This window comes from Pongo pygmaeus, chromosome 11 (genome assembly GCF_028885625.2).
Source record: "Pongo pygmaeus isolate AG05252 chromosome 11, NHGRI_mPonPyg2-v2.0_pri, whole genome shotgun sequence".
NCBI lineage: Eukaryota > Metazoa > Chordata > Mammalia > Primates > Hominidae > Pongo > Pongo pygmaeus.
The window spans coordinates 91,504,780-91,520,082 of NC_072384.2; positions in this window are offsets into that span (position 1 = coordinate 91,504,780).

Here is a 15,303-nt window from a genome sequence, read left to right on the forward strand (position 1 = left end):
TGCTAATTTTCTTCTTCAGAGAACCAGAGCTTTATCAGGAATAACATTATGCAAATGACTATGCAAATGCCAACCAGAAGAGTACAGTATCTGGAAAAAAAGTTCAGATAAAACCTTCAGAACACATCCAAAGTTGGCTGGAAAAAAGAACTGAACATTTTAAACTATAAGGTCACCATGGTAGCAAAGGGAATTTATTACTAATAGGAATTTTGCAAGAAAGCTCTGCACTTAAAATAAAAGGGGTAGGGCATGCATTCATATTTATTCTAGCTTAATTTATTTATGACATTATGGTTGTCTTTGCCAACTGTTAAGTCCCCTTGGGGTGGGACTCTTCATTGTTTGTGTGGTGTCTAATGGTTCAAAATGCTTCATATTCAAACTTCTGAGCTTAAAAAAAAATCCTCTATTTTTTCTACTTTCTATGTATTTTCTTATCAGTATTTTTAACTTTCTCATGCTGAATCTTATTGGAAGAAAGTTCATGGAAATACTATAGAGAAAAATTCTCAATTCTTTCAAAAGATAACTTTTAAGGTATTGGTAAGAAATTATGTCTTTTGGGGAGGCTGAGGCAGGCAGATCACGAGGTCAGGAGTTCGAGACCAGCCTGGCCAACATGGTGAAACCCCGTCTCCACTAAAAATACAAAAATTAGCTGGGCGTGGTGGTGGGTGCCTGTAATCCCAGCTACTTGGGAGGCTGAGGCAGGAGAATCATTTGAACCTGGGAGACGGAGGTTGCAGTGAGCCAAGATCGTGCCATTGCACTCCAGCCTGGGCGACAGGGCGAGACTCACAAAAAAAAAAAAAGAAAGAAAAAAGAAAAAACAAATTGTGTCTTTAAAAACTATACATTATTCCTTAGGACACACCCTTTGAAACACCTGGAAAGAAGCCTGGTTTCAGCATAAAAGGAACTCCAACACTGTTTATTTCACATGTGTGAGGTATGCATATATTTAATGACCAAATAAAGGAACAGTTATTATTTAGTAAGCTTTTTGGTAATAAACTGGAAGTTTTAATTTTATTCTGTCTTTTTAAAAGACCAATTATTTAAATTTAAGAGAAGAGTATTTGAAAGGCCTTCACTTTAAAATTTACGTAAGTAAAATGTATACCCAAATCTGACCAATATGATAGCCAGAGGAAAACAAAACCCAAAGGTCGGCCAGGCATGGTGGCTCATGCCTGTAGTTCCAGCACTTTGGGAGGCCGAGGCGGGCGGATCACCTGAGGTCAGCAGTTTGAGATCAGCCTGGCCAACATGGTGAAACCCCATCTCCACTAAAAATACAAAAATTAGTCTGGCGTGGTGGCACATGCTTGTAGTTCCAGCTACTTGGGAGGCTGAGGCAGGAGAATCGCTTGAACCTGGGAGGTGGAGGTTGCAGTGAGCCGAGACTGCACCACTGCTCTACAGCATGGGCGAGTGAGACTTCGTCTCAAAAAAAAAAAAAAAAAAGGAAAAAACCCAAAACAAACAAACAAAAACAAAACCCGAAGGTCTTTTTGCTTTAAAATATCTCACTTGCCATGGCCTCAAATTCCCAACATAAAATCCCTTTCTATGATGCAAATCTTCTGTCAGAAGGTGTGGACATACTGGACTTGAGTCAATCAAGCTGGGCTGCCCACATCTGAATCATGGGGTGCTTACTGAAAAACGCAAATCCTTGGGCCCCACCCAGCTCTACCGAGTCAGGACCACTATGTCTGTTTGGCCTGAGATTTGCATTTTCAGCAGAGTCAGCACTCTAAAGTGCTATATTATACCATGAAAAATTAGGAAGGGCTAATTTATGAGTTCCCTTATAGAGACCTCTTCAGGAAGGAGACAAAGAAGAGTTTTATAGCAGAAGGGTAGGGGTGGTGGCAGGGGGAGATGGGCCTCAGGGAGAGTTTAGAGATGGAAAGGGGATCAAACATGAGAAAGATAGAAGGTGGAAGCTCTTGAAGAAAACTTCAGCGACTTAACTCCTTTGTCCAAGGCTAGACAGCCACAGAAGTTTCTGGGGTGATAGAGCTCTGTACCCGGCATCCCCAGGCTTTGGTGTCTCATGACACTGAACAGAACCCCAGCTACTACTCACATTAATTAACAACTCTGAGCCTCAGTTTTCCCATATGAACTGGGTATAAAGTAGAGTTTTGATGAGGATTAAAAGTAACTCAACCAGGAAGATAATTTAACTTGATGGTTAAGGGTGTGGTTTTGGAGTTGGGCTTCCAGGCTTCATGTCCCAGCTCCAGCATTTACTACTTGTGTGACCTTGGCAGGTTATTTAAACTCTCTGCACCTCAGTTTCCTCATCTGTTTACTGATGCTAAAAACATTAATATATAGCCCTTAGGGCAGTTGGGAGGAGTAGGGGTTAAATGAGAAAATACATGTTACAAATCTGTAACAGTACCTAGCATATAATGAGCAAGTCAATAAATATCACCACCTCTCATCATTATTTCATATATAAAGCAGCTGGCACCTGGTGGGAATTTAATAAATGATAGCTATTATTAGTAGAAATAATCACTCCTGGCTTCAAGACAGGCCAAAACCTTCTTTATTGCCAAAACCCTATTACACAATCCTGGCTGAGTCCCCATGCCTTGTTCGTAGTCTGTCTTAACAGTGCCATTGAGGTTATCTGGGATAACATGTGGTTAGGAGAGTTATTGTGCAGTGGTATATGCACATATAATTGAGCAGAGAGGTTTCTGAATGTTTTATGAACGTGTGTGGGTGGAGGGGTCCAGTGCCGTGGGGAAGCTGCAGGAGCCTGTCTCCCTCCTTCTGCTTGGAGAACCTGGCAGCTGTGGCAACAGCAACAACAGAGAGATGGATCTTTCAGCAAGTAATGGACACACTAGAAAAATATTTGGAAATCCATGACCTGTACTCATTTGATTCAAAGCCTATCACAGGAAAAGCCTATCACATTCCCTCAGGAATCTGTTGTTGTTATTTGCCTGCTAACCACAGCAAAGACTACTTCTTTTTCAAGACTTGAAACAATTATAATATATGTATATTTTTTTCTGATGGGCACTGTGTTTTAATCTCTCTGTTCTTAAAATTTACAAATTTGTATCGGCTGCCCAGTTCTTTACTCTTTGTTGCCACATAAATCCTGCAATCTTGGTAGAAAAATAAAGAATACAGGAGAGCTGTTTGACCTTTGCTCCTTGCTGGGCATTGGTGTCGTTTATAGTTATTAGAGTGGGGACAGAACGGAACTCATTGATGACTGAGCGGGTGGGGAGAGAAGGAGGAACGGCAAGCGGGGAAGGGAAAGGAGAGGGAGGAGAGCACAGATTACTACAAGAATCTCATGTTGTGCTTTCACTTTGGGCAAATATGACACTAGTAGTCCTTTGTGGGAGCTCGAAAAGGCACATGGGGGAAAGAAATCTCTGGAATAAACAGTATGACCTTGGCTGCCATGGCTCTACTAACTTGGTTTTGCAGAACTGAAATAAATGGATACTAGTGAATTTGCATCAATTTCATTTAAGGCTTTAAAAAGACTTATGGATAACATTATTGGCTAGAGACCCTTAAGAAAACTAAAGTAAATTCCTCTCAAGGCTCAAGCTAAGTCTTGTAGTGGGTAAAAATAGAAAGCCTTAGGCTGAAAAGCTGAAGGTCTCTATGTTACCATTGCTGAACCATTGGTTTACTGGGCAGTAGGGCTGGGGATCAATCTAAAAACCTGTCAAGCATGGTACTTTTTAAAAGTAAAACAGACAGGCCAGGTGCGGTGGCTCACGCTTACAATCCCAGCACTTTGGGAGGCTGAGGCAGATGGATCACTCGAGGTTGGGAGTTCTAGACCAGCCTGGCCAACATGGTGAAACCCCGTCTCTCCTAAAACTACAAAAATTAACCTGGCATGGTGGTGTGCACCTGTAATCCCAGCTACTAGGGAGGTTGAGGCAGGAGAATTGCTTGAACCTGGGCGGTGGAGGTTGCAGTGAGCCGAGATCGCACCACTGCACTCCAGCCTGGGTGACAGAGTGAGACTCCATCTAAAAATAAAATAAAAACAAATAAATAAATAAGTAAAACAGACAGCCTGCTTGTTCTCGTGGAATACATGACAACAGTAAGCAAACGTAAAAATGCACAGCATAAACCACAAAAATTTTAATTAATAAAAAATGTAGTAAGAGAGGAAATAAGAAGACTCGTTGTCAATGCAAAGATTCTAAAAACAGTGATTCTTTAGCTCAGGCTAAAATTAATGTCACTACTAAAGTTTCAGACAACTTAGTAATTTGGGCTAAGAAATATTTATTGAGCACCTACTTTGTGCTGGATACTGTGCTATACCATAGGTATATAGTGATAAACAAGGAGATAGAGGCTGGCTTCAATGTGAGGACCTTATACTCTAGTGAGAAAGATTAAAAAACAAACAAACAGTGATGCAAATGCAGGACCCATAATGCAAGAGTACATGGCACTTAATAGGTGTCACTTTGGGAGCCCTCTACTAATAGCTACAGGCAGTGTAAGCTATTTTTGAAGAATTAATGATCAGAGAGATCATCTTGAAGACAGCATTTGAGTTGGACCTTAAAGGAAGCTTAAAACTTCAACAAAGATGCGGAGGGGAAGTTCTTCTCGAATGAGGCACAGCAATGGTGGATACCTCTGCTTAGCTGGGCTTCAGGGTGTGTTTATGAGAGAAGTGAGATGCCAGCTGATGTTACATTGAGTGGTTTGGACTTCATGGAGAAATACTGAGCCATCAATATTTTTGAGCAAGAAAGTGACGTGATCAAAGAGATCATTTAGGAATCGTAATCTGGTCGAGTTGGGCAGAAGGATTGTCAGGAAGGGGGTTGGAGGCTGGAGATTAAACAAAAGGGTGAAGTCAGAGGCTCAGTGGGAATGATCCAGTCCAAATAGGATATAATCCCTTGAAACAGAAATGAAAGAAACTGTCAATAGTCAAGTTTTATGGTTTAGAAACTAAGACGTTAATAAAAAAAGTATTTGATTACCAGCTTGACAGTGTCTGCGTAGCTTTGCTACATTCTGAGGCTACAAACTGCTTGCTGCAATCAACTCAGTAAAAATAACTGCATTTCTAATATTTTTATTGTTCAACTAGATCCTCTGTGACAGCATCTAAGGGCAGCATAAACCGAAACCTAAAAATACGTGCATACCATTTTGTCTGTTTTAGGAACATTTTTGTATTTGTGTGTGTGTGTGTGTGTGTGTATTCAGTACTTTCTGGGCGAGGAGCTTAGGTAGAATAAATCAATTTGAAAATGGCAATGTTAGCCTTGCCAAGGTTGGCTTTTTAAGAAGATGATGAACCATTATTTGGCAGGTTATTCTATTTTTTTTCCTGAAGTACAACTTCTTATTCCCGAGGAAAAATATTAAACATTCTGATAATGAATTATGTGACAGACGAGACTTACGGCAAGCTGTTCTGCAATTCCTGCCACAGGAGAGTGCTGTTACCTGTGAACAGTCTGACAGACTACAGGAAGAACTTGGCTTAAGTCTCCCAAAGAGAGAAAGAAAGAGAAATTGGAAAATGAAGTTTGAGATACTGGCTTTAACTACGATAATAATGGGTATTCAAAATGGAAAAGAAAACTTGGAATTTTGAGAGGTGTGGAAGGGAGAGTTTAAGCATATGATACAGGCTACTTCAATATATATCATTCCTTATTCATTGATGCTGTTGTACCCCTCTTTTCTCTACAAAGAGTTACAAACAAGAGAAAAATTAAAGAATTGACAACCAGGGCTTAGCCACTTGGTCACAGTCCGTTGTGTGAGCATATGCTCCATATAATATTTATGAAGGATGATATTTGTGATTGGTAGGAAAATGATCTAGGGTGCTGCTATGAATTAGAAGGTGCATGTAATTAGGGATCTATTTCCCTGAACAATTATCATTTTACAGGTAAAGGTCTAGTCTGTAACCTGAGGTCATTAACTCTTAAATACAATGCTGCTAAGGAAGTCTTCCCAATTTTCACTCTCAAAGAGGCTGTCTTGAATCCTTCAATTTAAATATGGCTTTCCTCCCATTGTGCTTTTTTTGTGTGTGTCAGATGTACTCTCTTTTTTTAGAAAAGAATTATCTATTACGCATACTATTTGCTTAACTCTCTTTTCCAGTTAGTTGCTAAGTTTCATGAGGCTCTATATCTAGTCATCTAGCTGCGACCTCCTCTCTGAGCTTCATATTTCTTTTCTTTTCTTTTCTTTTTTTGAGACAGAGTTTTGTTCTTGTTGCCCAGGCTAGAGTGCAATGGCGCAGTCTTGGCTCACTGCAACCTCCCCCTGCCGGGCTCAACGATTCTCCTGCCTCAGCCTCCCGAGTAGCTGGGATTACAGGCGCCTGCCACCACTCCCGGCTAATTTTGTATTTTTAGTAGAGAAGGGGTTTCTCCATATTGGTCAGGCTGGTCTGGAACGCCCGATCTCAGGTGATCCTCCCGCCTCGGCCTCCCAAAGTGCTTGGAGTATAGGTGTGAGCCACCACACCCGGCCTGAGCTTCATATTTCTACATCCAGCTGCCAACTCAACTTTTCCACTTGGATATTTAATAATCACCTCAAATTTATCATGGCCCAAACAACTCCTCACCCCAAGCAAACCTGCCTCTCCCACAGACTTCTCAGCGGCAAACCCAGAAGCCATCGCTGACTGCTCTGTCCTTCACACACTATAGCTAACCCATCAAGAAAGAAGTCCCTGTCACTCCAACCTTCAAATATGCACTGAGTCTACCTGCTTCCCATCATTTCCACTGCTACAATCCTAGTCCAACCACTATTTTATGTCTGCCGTTGCCTTTGCACTTGCCTCCTTGGCAGAGGGATACTTTAAAAGGGGAATCAGTTCAAACCATTTCCCTGCTTAAAAAACTCCCGTGGCTTCCTATTACAGTCAGAGTAAATTCTAAGCCCCTTACCCAGTCTGCCAAGACTCTGTGGTATCTGACAGCATCTGTCACTTTCTCCTTTATTCACTTCAGTGGGCCAGTTGTAATAGCCTTCTTTTAGATTCTTAGAGAAGCCCAGAGCCCTTGCAAGCTTCTTGGTAGAACTTTCTCCAAATCTAGTCTGTCTTATTTGCCATAGTATCTCCAGTACTAGAAAGAGTGGCTAGAATGTGGGAGACACCAGGCTGGGCGCGGTGGCTCACCCTGTAATCCCACCACTTTGGGAGGGTGAGGTGGGCGGATCACCTGTTGTCGGGAGTTCAAGACCAGCCTGACCAATGTGGAGAAACCCCGTCTCTACTAAAAATACAGAATTAGCCAGGCATGGTGGCGCATGCCTCAGCTACTCGGGAGGCTGAGGCAGGAGAATCGCTTGAACCCGGAAGGCAGAGGTTGCGGTGCGCCCAGATCACACCATTGCACTCCAGCCTAGGCAACAAGAGCAAAACTCTGCCCCCCCCCCAAAAAAAAAAAAAAAAAAGAATGTGGGGGACATCAGTACTTGTTGGCTAGAGGAATGAATAAAATTAGCATTGTGGAAGTCAATGTATAGTCAAAGTATTATCAAGACCAGGGCAAATCCAGATCACCTAGAAAACTGAGAAAAACGGAAGAAGGAGATGTTATATATATGAGAAGATATATATATATATATGAGAAGGTTTATACAGAAGATATATCTTAACATGGTAGGAATCCATTGTATTCTAGAGATTATGTTATCATAAGAAACAATATACTAACAGTTTTCATAATTATTTAATGATAATACTAAAACATTCCTTAAGACGAGAAGAGGTAATACTTAAAAGTACATTCTAAGTCCATTTGTGCCTTGATTTTTGCGTAGATGACTCATAATAACAAGTATTTTGCATATAAATTTGAATGTGGGAAAAGTATAGGGGCATTGCAAATGAGAAATGTGACTATTCAGCTAACGTTTGAATGCGTACTGCTGTAAATGGTGACGGCATACAAGACCGCTTTCCAAATCAAGCCCCAAGTCAAATGCCTTTTTAAATGAAATTAAATATAAACAAAATACTAGTTGCAATGTTGGACAACAAAATTATATAATTAATCTTCCACCTTAGACTATTTCTTTATCAATAGCACAATCTTCTACTCTTTCACAAAGGGCTGACAATTGACTTCTTCCATGGTTGAAGGCCTGTTACCAAATGAGCAAGCCTATTTATTGTAGAATTTAATTCAACTTTCTTGCTTGCCCATTAAAAAACACATACAGAAAACTTTCATAAAGAAACCTTTTAACTTTTCTTCCCTAAGGATTGCTATTAAAAAGCACACCAAAGCAAGGAAGATTTGAGCTATTTTAAAATATGTAACCCATAGTAATGAATTAATTACCATATAATACCTAAAGCTTTGATTATTTGTACATGAGAGCTTCCATTATTAATGATTGCTTATGAAATTAATCTTTCTAATTTCCATTATGATTCAAATTAACTTGATTAGTTGGTCGATTAGTTGGTCTCATGATTCACATTTCTATCAACCTCTACTTTTAATTTCTGAAGCATGAAATGACTTAAAATGTCTTTGGGGGGAAAAGCACTTAAAATTAAGATTTTACTTTGATGTAGTAAGTAAATGAATTGAATTAGATGAATAGCAATTGAACTTTGTTTTCATTCACACACTGTCCTCTGGTGTTTAAATGTCTACATTGCATGTTAAAATGAGAACCCAAGATCAAATGCAAAAAGTTAATAGCTTCTTGCACTTAGGAAGGCCCGTTTAACTTTGTGTTTAGTCTAATAATTGTCTGCCCTATCAAGATTGTGAGTAAATGGATAAAAAATTCAAATGACTTGATAAAAACTCAGCTCAGTGCTTTCTAATAATACAAACTGCAGGTTTATAGAACGTATATTTATGCTGACAGGATACAGACTATCTTTTTAAAAGTGCACATGGAGATTTAAAGTGAAATCATTCAGTACTAAAGAGTTCACTTCATTTCCCCCCTACATTTTCTTACTTAAGACTCTTCACTAGAGGTTTTGACAAAGGAGAATTTAGTGATGGTCTAGTGCAGCCATCAGGAACAATTAGGCCCTGAATCAGGGCTTCTTGCTCATTTTGGAATTCTGTAATCCTAGCAAATATTTCCCAATTGCTTTAATTTGATCATTTTTTCCAACATCTTCTCTCTCTTGATTTAAACTGAAACCAGAGTTAAAATTTTCTTAATGTTGTTTGTTTCAATTTAGTTTACAATTTATATATGTGTTTATATTTGTTTCAATTTAGTTTACAATTGTAAACTAAATACATACAAAAATATGCATATTGTAAATACATATATATACAATTTATATATGTATTTATATTTGTTTCAATTTAGTTTACAATTTATATATGTGTGTGTATATATATGTATATATGTATATATATATACACACACACACACACACACATATACCTTACATGTCTCATTTTAAATCTTTTGGATTGGCTGGAGTCTGGGCTTGTGGATTTCATTGTTTTTTAATTTTTTGAGCAGTCTTTTGCCCCATTGTCTTCTAAGTGATGACTGTAATCATGCTGCCTTTTCAAATGTCATGAATCTAATTTTATTTATTTAGTAGAGTTGACTGAGGAAGCCTGGTGAGGTCCATGACCAGGGTCTGGAAAATGATAAATGTTAGCCTCAGGGAATTTATCATTTTATGACAATATGTTCACTAAGGGAAAGTCATTCCAAGTAATTAGCATGATGCCATCAGGGAAAAGCTACTTTTTGAGAGCAATGATTTTTTTTTGCAGGTAAACGTATTTATCTGAAGCTGGAAGAACACTTTCAGACATAATGGGAGCATTCCCTCATGGAGAGTGAGGGTGGCCTAAATGACCTTGTAAGCGATTGTTGACACGAGGAGTCTGTGACCCAGAATATGGTTTTATAAATTTCCCACCGCAGGGCACTGATGAATGACACCCAGCAAAACCTGAACACGTGATCTCCAAAACATGGGAAATTTACTCTTGGAGTGATTTATGCCCAGGAAAATTAGGACTAGCAATCATTTGATGCTGGTTCTTGGAGGACCTTAAAGGATTTAAACACTGAAAAATGAATGCATCATACAGGTCACTGCCTCGATATATTACAGCCCTGAAAATTACATTGGGATGTTCTGTTTTTGAAGTCTCATGAGGGCAGAGGGCATCCCTGGCTTTGCCCACTATCAAATTCACTGCACCTAGCAAAATGTCTGGCATGTAATAAGTATTCAATAAATATTTGTTGGAGGACTGGATAGTGAAATTTGGCATGGTAAACCAAAACTACTCAGATTATAATATTTTAAACTTTCCACTACTGATTATCTATCTTTTGTCTGTCTGTCCATCCATCCATCCATCCATCCATCCTCATATCTAGAAAAAAGACTACTCTGAAATTTGTGAGAACTAATATGAATGGCTTCATTTTTTATAAATAAAGGACTTACACCGGCCAGGTGCAGTGGCTCACGCCTGTAATTCCAGCACCTTGGGAGGCCAAGGCGGGCAGATAGCTTGAGCTCAGAAGTTTGAGGCCAGCCTGGCCAACAGGGTGAAACCTTGACTCTACTAAAAACACAAAAATTAGCTGGGTGTGGTGTCTTAAGCCTGTAATTTCAGCTACTCAGGAGGCTGAGGCAGGAGAATCATTTGAACCCGGGAGGCAGTGGTTGCAGTGAGCTGAAATCGCTCCACTGCACTCCGTCATAGGTGACAGAGAGAGACTCCATCTTAAACAAACAAACGAACAAGCAAAAAACTTACTAAAGTCTTTAGCTAAAGACTTAACAAAGAAGTTTAAGAACAACGCCTGCTGCCTGACTGGCATGGATGAAGTCACTGTGGCTTGAGGTCTGGCCCTCAGCTTGACAGATTCAGATCCTGGATTTTGTGGCTCAATTGCTGATGTTACTATCACTTCAAAAATTTGCTGTTACTACCAATAATAGTTTTTTGTTTGGTTGTTTTTTTTTGGAGACAGGATCTCACTCTGTCACCCAGACTAGAGGGCAGTGGTGTGATTGTAGCTCACTGTAACCTTGAATTCCTGGGCTCAAGTGATCCTCCTGCCTCAGCCTCCTGAAGAGCTAGGACTACAGGTGCATGCTACCATGCCTGACTAATTTTTAAAAAATTATTTGTAGAGATGGGGTCTCACTGTGGTTACCCAGGCTGGTGATGAACTCCTGGCCTCAAGTGATTCTCCTGCCTTGGCCTCCCAAAATGCTGGGACTACAGATGTGAGCCACAATGCCCACCTAATAGGTACCATTTATTAGGGGTTTAATAATCTGTCAGGCTCAGTGTCTTAAATCTATTACCTTATTTTATCCTTACAACAACTTCCTGTGATCAATTTTATCATTGCTCTTTTTTTTTTTTTTTTTGAGATGGAGTTTTACTGTTTTTGCCCAGGCTGGAGTGCAATGGCATGATCTTGACTTACTGCAACCTCTGTCTCCCGGGTTCAAGCAATTCTCCAGCCTCAGCCTCCCAAGTAGCTGGGATTACAGGCATGTGCCACCACACCCGGCTAATTTTGTATTTTTAGTAGAGATGGGGTTTGACCATGTTGGTCAGGCTGGTCTCGAACTCCTGACCTCAGGTGATCCTCCCACCTTGGCCTCCCAAAGTGCTGGGATTACAGGCATGAGTCACCACACCCGGACATCATTGCTCTCATTTTTATAGATGAAGAAACTGAAGTTCAGAATGGTTACGTAATTTGCTCTGAATTACACAGCTATACTGAAATAAAAACAAGAATACCAGTCTTACAATAAAAAGAATAGAACTTAAGTATTACAATTAAGACATTTTAAGAAATATTTTCAATATAGTAAGAGAAAAAGAAACACCAATTCAAGGTTACAAAAACTGTAGTCTAGCTTAAATATCCAGTCTTCTCAGTGTGTCTCTGTGACTGCAAACCCAAAAATCTACTTCATGAATGCGAAGCCCCAGTTCAGTGACTACCTCTGCCTCTCGATAAGTCGTGGGATATAACAGTTTCGGAAAAGGCAGCCCTGAATCTTCCTTTGCTACTGGAAGGCCATTGACTGCTTCCCTGTCACTGCTGTAACTTCTCAGTCCTTTATTCTGGCCAGACTGGGTATGGACCCCAATCTTTGATTAGCTTTAGCAACACAGTGGAGAGTAACATGAGTTGGATAATGTGGCTTGCCAGATACTGTTTGCATGCTTGAGCTTGGAGCCATCAGTAGGAATGTGGTGTAGATTCAGTCTGCGCCTGTCTCTTTGTTCAACTTTCTTTAACCCTTACTGTTTAGGAGTACGCTAAGCACTCTAACCCTAGGCTTATTGTATTAGGAACTCCCTGGGTTTGGGTTCAAGTATCTTTATTTAAAAGCTTCCCTAAGAGACTATTATTCTTTTTTTGTTTGTTTGTTTTTCTTTTTAGACAGAGTCTCGCTCTGTCACACAGGTTGGAGTACAGTGGCACAGTCTTGGCTCATTGCAACCTCCGCCTCCTGGATTCAAGTGATTCTCCAGCCTCAGCCTCCCGATAGCTGGGATTGCAGGCGTGTGCCACCACGCCCAGCTAATTTTTATATTTTTTAGTAGAGATGGGGTTTCGCCATGTTGGCCAGGTCGGTCTCGAATTCCTGACCTCAGGTGATCTACCTGCCTCAGCCTCCCAAAGTGCTAGGATTACAGGCGTGAGCCTCCGCGCCTGGCCAAGAGACAATTATTCTAAGAGAAGTAACTGAGGAATGGAAAAACCAAACATCGTATCTTCTTGCTGATATGTGGGAGCTAAGCTATGAGGATGCAAAAGCATAAGAATGATACAACGGACTTTGGGGACTTGGGGGCAAGGGTGGAAGGGGGGCTATAAAAGACTACAAATGGGGTACAGTGTATACTGCCCAGGTGATGGGTGTACCAAAATCTCACAAATCACCACTGAAGAACTTACTTATGTAACCAAATACCATCTGTACCCCAATAAGCTATGGAAAAAAAATTTTCAGAAAAAAAAAACGAAAGCTCCCCCAAGGATTCAGAGCAACTAGATTGTGGAAACACAAGTTAAAAACCTTGAAATCCAGGCCTGAAAGAGCGAGGTCAGGGACAGAGCGGGGAGAGAGCAAAGGTGTCCCCTGCAACACCACCACCCCTACCTAAGACATACCCAGTTTCCTAACAGACACCTTCCTCTTTCTGTGATGATTGACACCAGGAGGCTCCCTCCCTCCAGGGAGACCAGCCTAACCAAGACCTAAAGTCATCTTTACTTACAACACCGTTCATACAAACACTTCTTCGGGAGAAAATCATACAATGACCGTCATCATAATAGTCACTGAGCACTTACTATGTGCCTGGCATAGTCTAAGTGCTTACAGATATTATCTCAATTAATAGACTATATATGTATCTATATTGATATATATGATTGTATACATAGATTATTATACAGAGATACATGGATTATGTAGATATAATAACTTCTGTGAGGTCAGGGTAGGGTTTTGGGTAGGGAGAGAAGTTGTTTTGAGACAATAAAGCATGAAAAACAACACTATTTCCTTGTTTGTTTCCTTTTTATGTGCCTCCCACTACACTTTGAGAATAGTGAGCTCAGGGACTATGTCTGTCCTACTCACTGCTCTATACCATGTGCATATTGCAGTGCATGGCACAATGGAGGCCCAAAGAGATGTATCAAATGCATGAATAAAAGGGAACTAAAATGCTGATAAAAAGTGTACTTTTACACTGATAAAAAGTGTATTTTTTGTGAGAAAACCTAAATGGGAAACCAGATTACATTCAGATTCGGAGCAAAGAAGGTTATTTGGAAGATACTGTTGGCTGGTAGCACCACACAATGATGCCAACCATCTCCTTGACCATTTCTGCTAAGAGGGATTGTGATCAGTGCACCCTCTTTCCTGAACATAAATGTGTTTTTGTTTTGTTTTTAAATAACAGCTTTATTTACACACTACACAATCTACCCCTTTAAATTGCACAATTCAGTGGTTTTTAGTATATTCACAAAGTAACTCACCCATCACCACTCTCTAATTCTAGAACGTTTTCATCACCCCAAAAAGTACCCCTTAGCAGTCGCTTCTTATTTGCCCTTCCCCTCAGCCCTTGGCAACTACTAATCTCCTCATTGTCTCTTTGGATTTGCCTATTTTGAACATTTCATATAAACACAATTATATATGTTCTTTTTTGTCTGGCTTCTTTTTGAACTTAGCATAATGTGTTCCAGATTCATTCATGTTGCAGCATGAATTAGTACTCCATTTCTTTTTATTCCTATGTGATATTCCATCATATTGACATACTGCATGTTGTTTATCCACTCTTGAGTTGATGGACATTTGAGTTGTTTCCAATTTTCAGCTACCATGAATAGTGCTGTTATGAACATTCATTCACATATGAGTTTTTGTGTGGACATGTATTTTCATTTCATTGCTAGACATGGAATTGCTGGGTCACATGTAAAACTATAGGAACTATCAGACTGTTTGGTAGAGTGACTACATCTTCTTAACAATCCATCAGCAATGTATGAGTGTCCAATTTCTCCATATACTTTTTTTTTTTTTTTGAGACAGAGTCTCGCTCTTGCCACCCAGGCTGGAGTGCAATGCCGTGATCTCCGTTCACTGCAACCTCTGCCTCCCGGGTTCAAGCAATACTCCTGCCTCAGCCTCCCAAGTAGCTGGAATTACAGACACATGCCACCACGCCCAGCTAATTTTTGTATTTTTACTAGAGGTGGGGTTTTGCCATGTTGGCCATGCTGATCTCAAACTCCTGACCTTAAGTGATCCGCCCGCCTCAGCTGCCCAAAGTGCTTGGATTACAGGCATGAGCCACCTTGCCCAGCCACCATATACTCTTCATTACTTGTTATTATCTTTTTAATTTCAGCCATCCTAGTGGTATCTCATTGTGGTTTTATTTACATTTCTCTAATAATTAATGGCATCGAACATCTTTTTATGTGATTATTGGCCACTTATATCTTCTTTGAAAAAACATCTATTAAATCTTTCCTCCTTGGCCAGACGTGGTGGCTCACACCTGTAATCCTAGCACTCCGGGAGGCCGAGGCAGGCAGATCATGAGGTCAGGAGTTCAAGGCCAGCCTGGCCAACATGGTGAAACCCCGTATCTACTAAAAATACAAAAAATTAGCCGGGCATGGTGGTGGGCACCTGTAATCCCAGCTACTTGGGAGGCTGAGGCAGGAGAATCACTTGAACCTGGAAGGTGGAGGTTG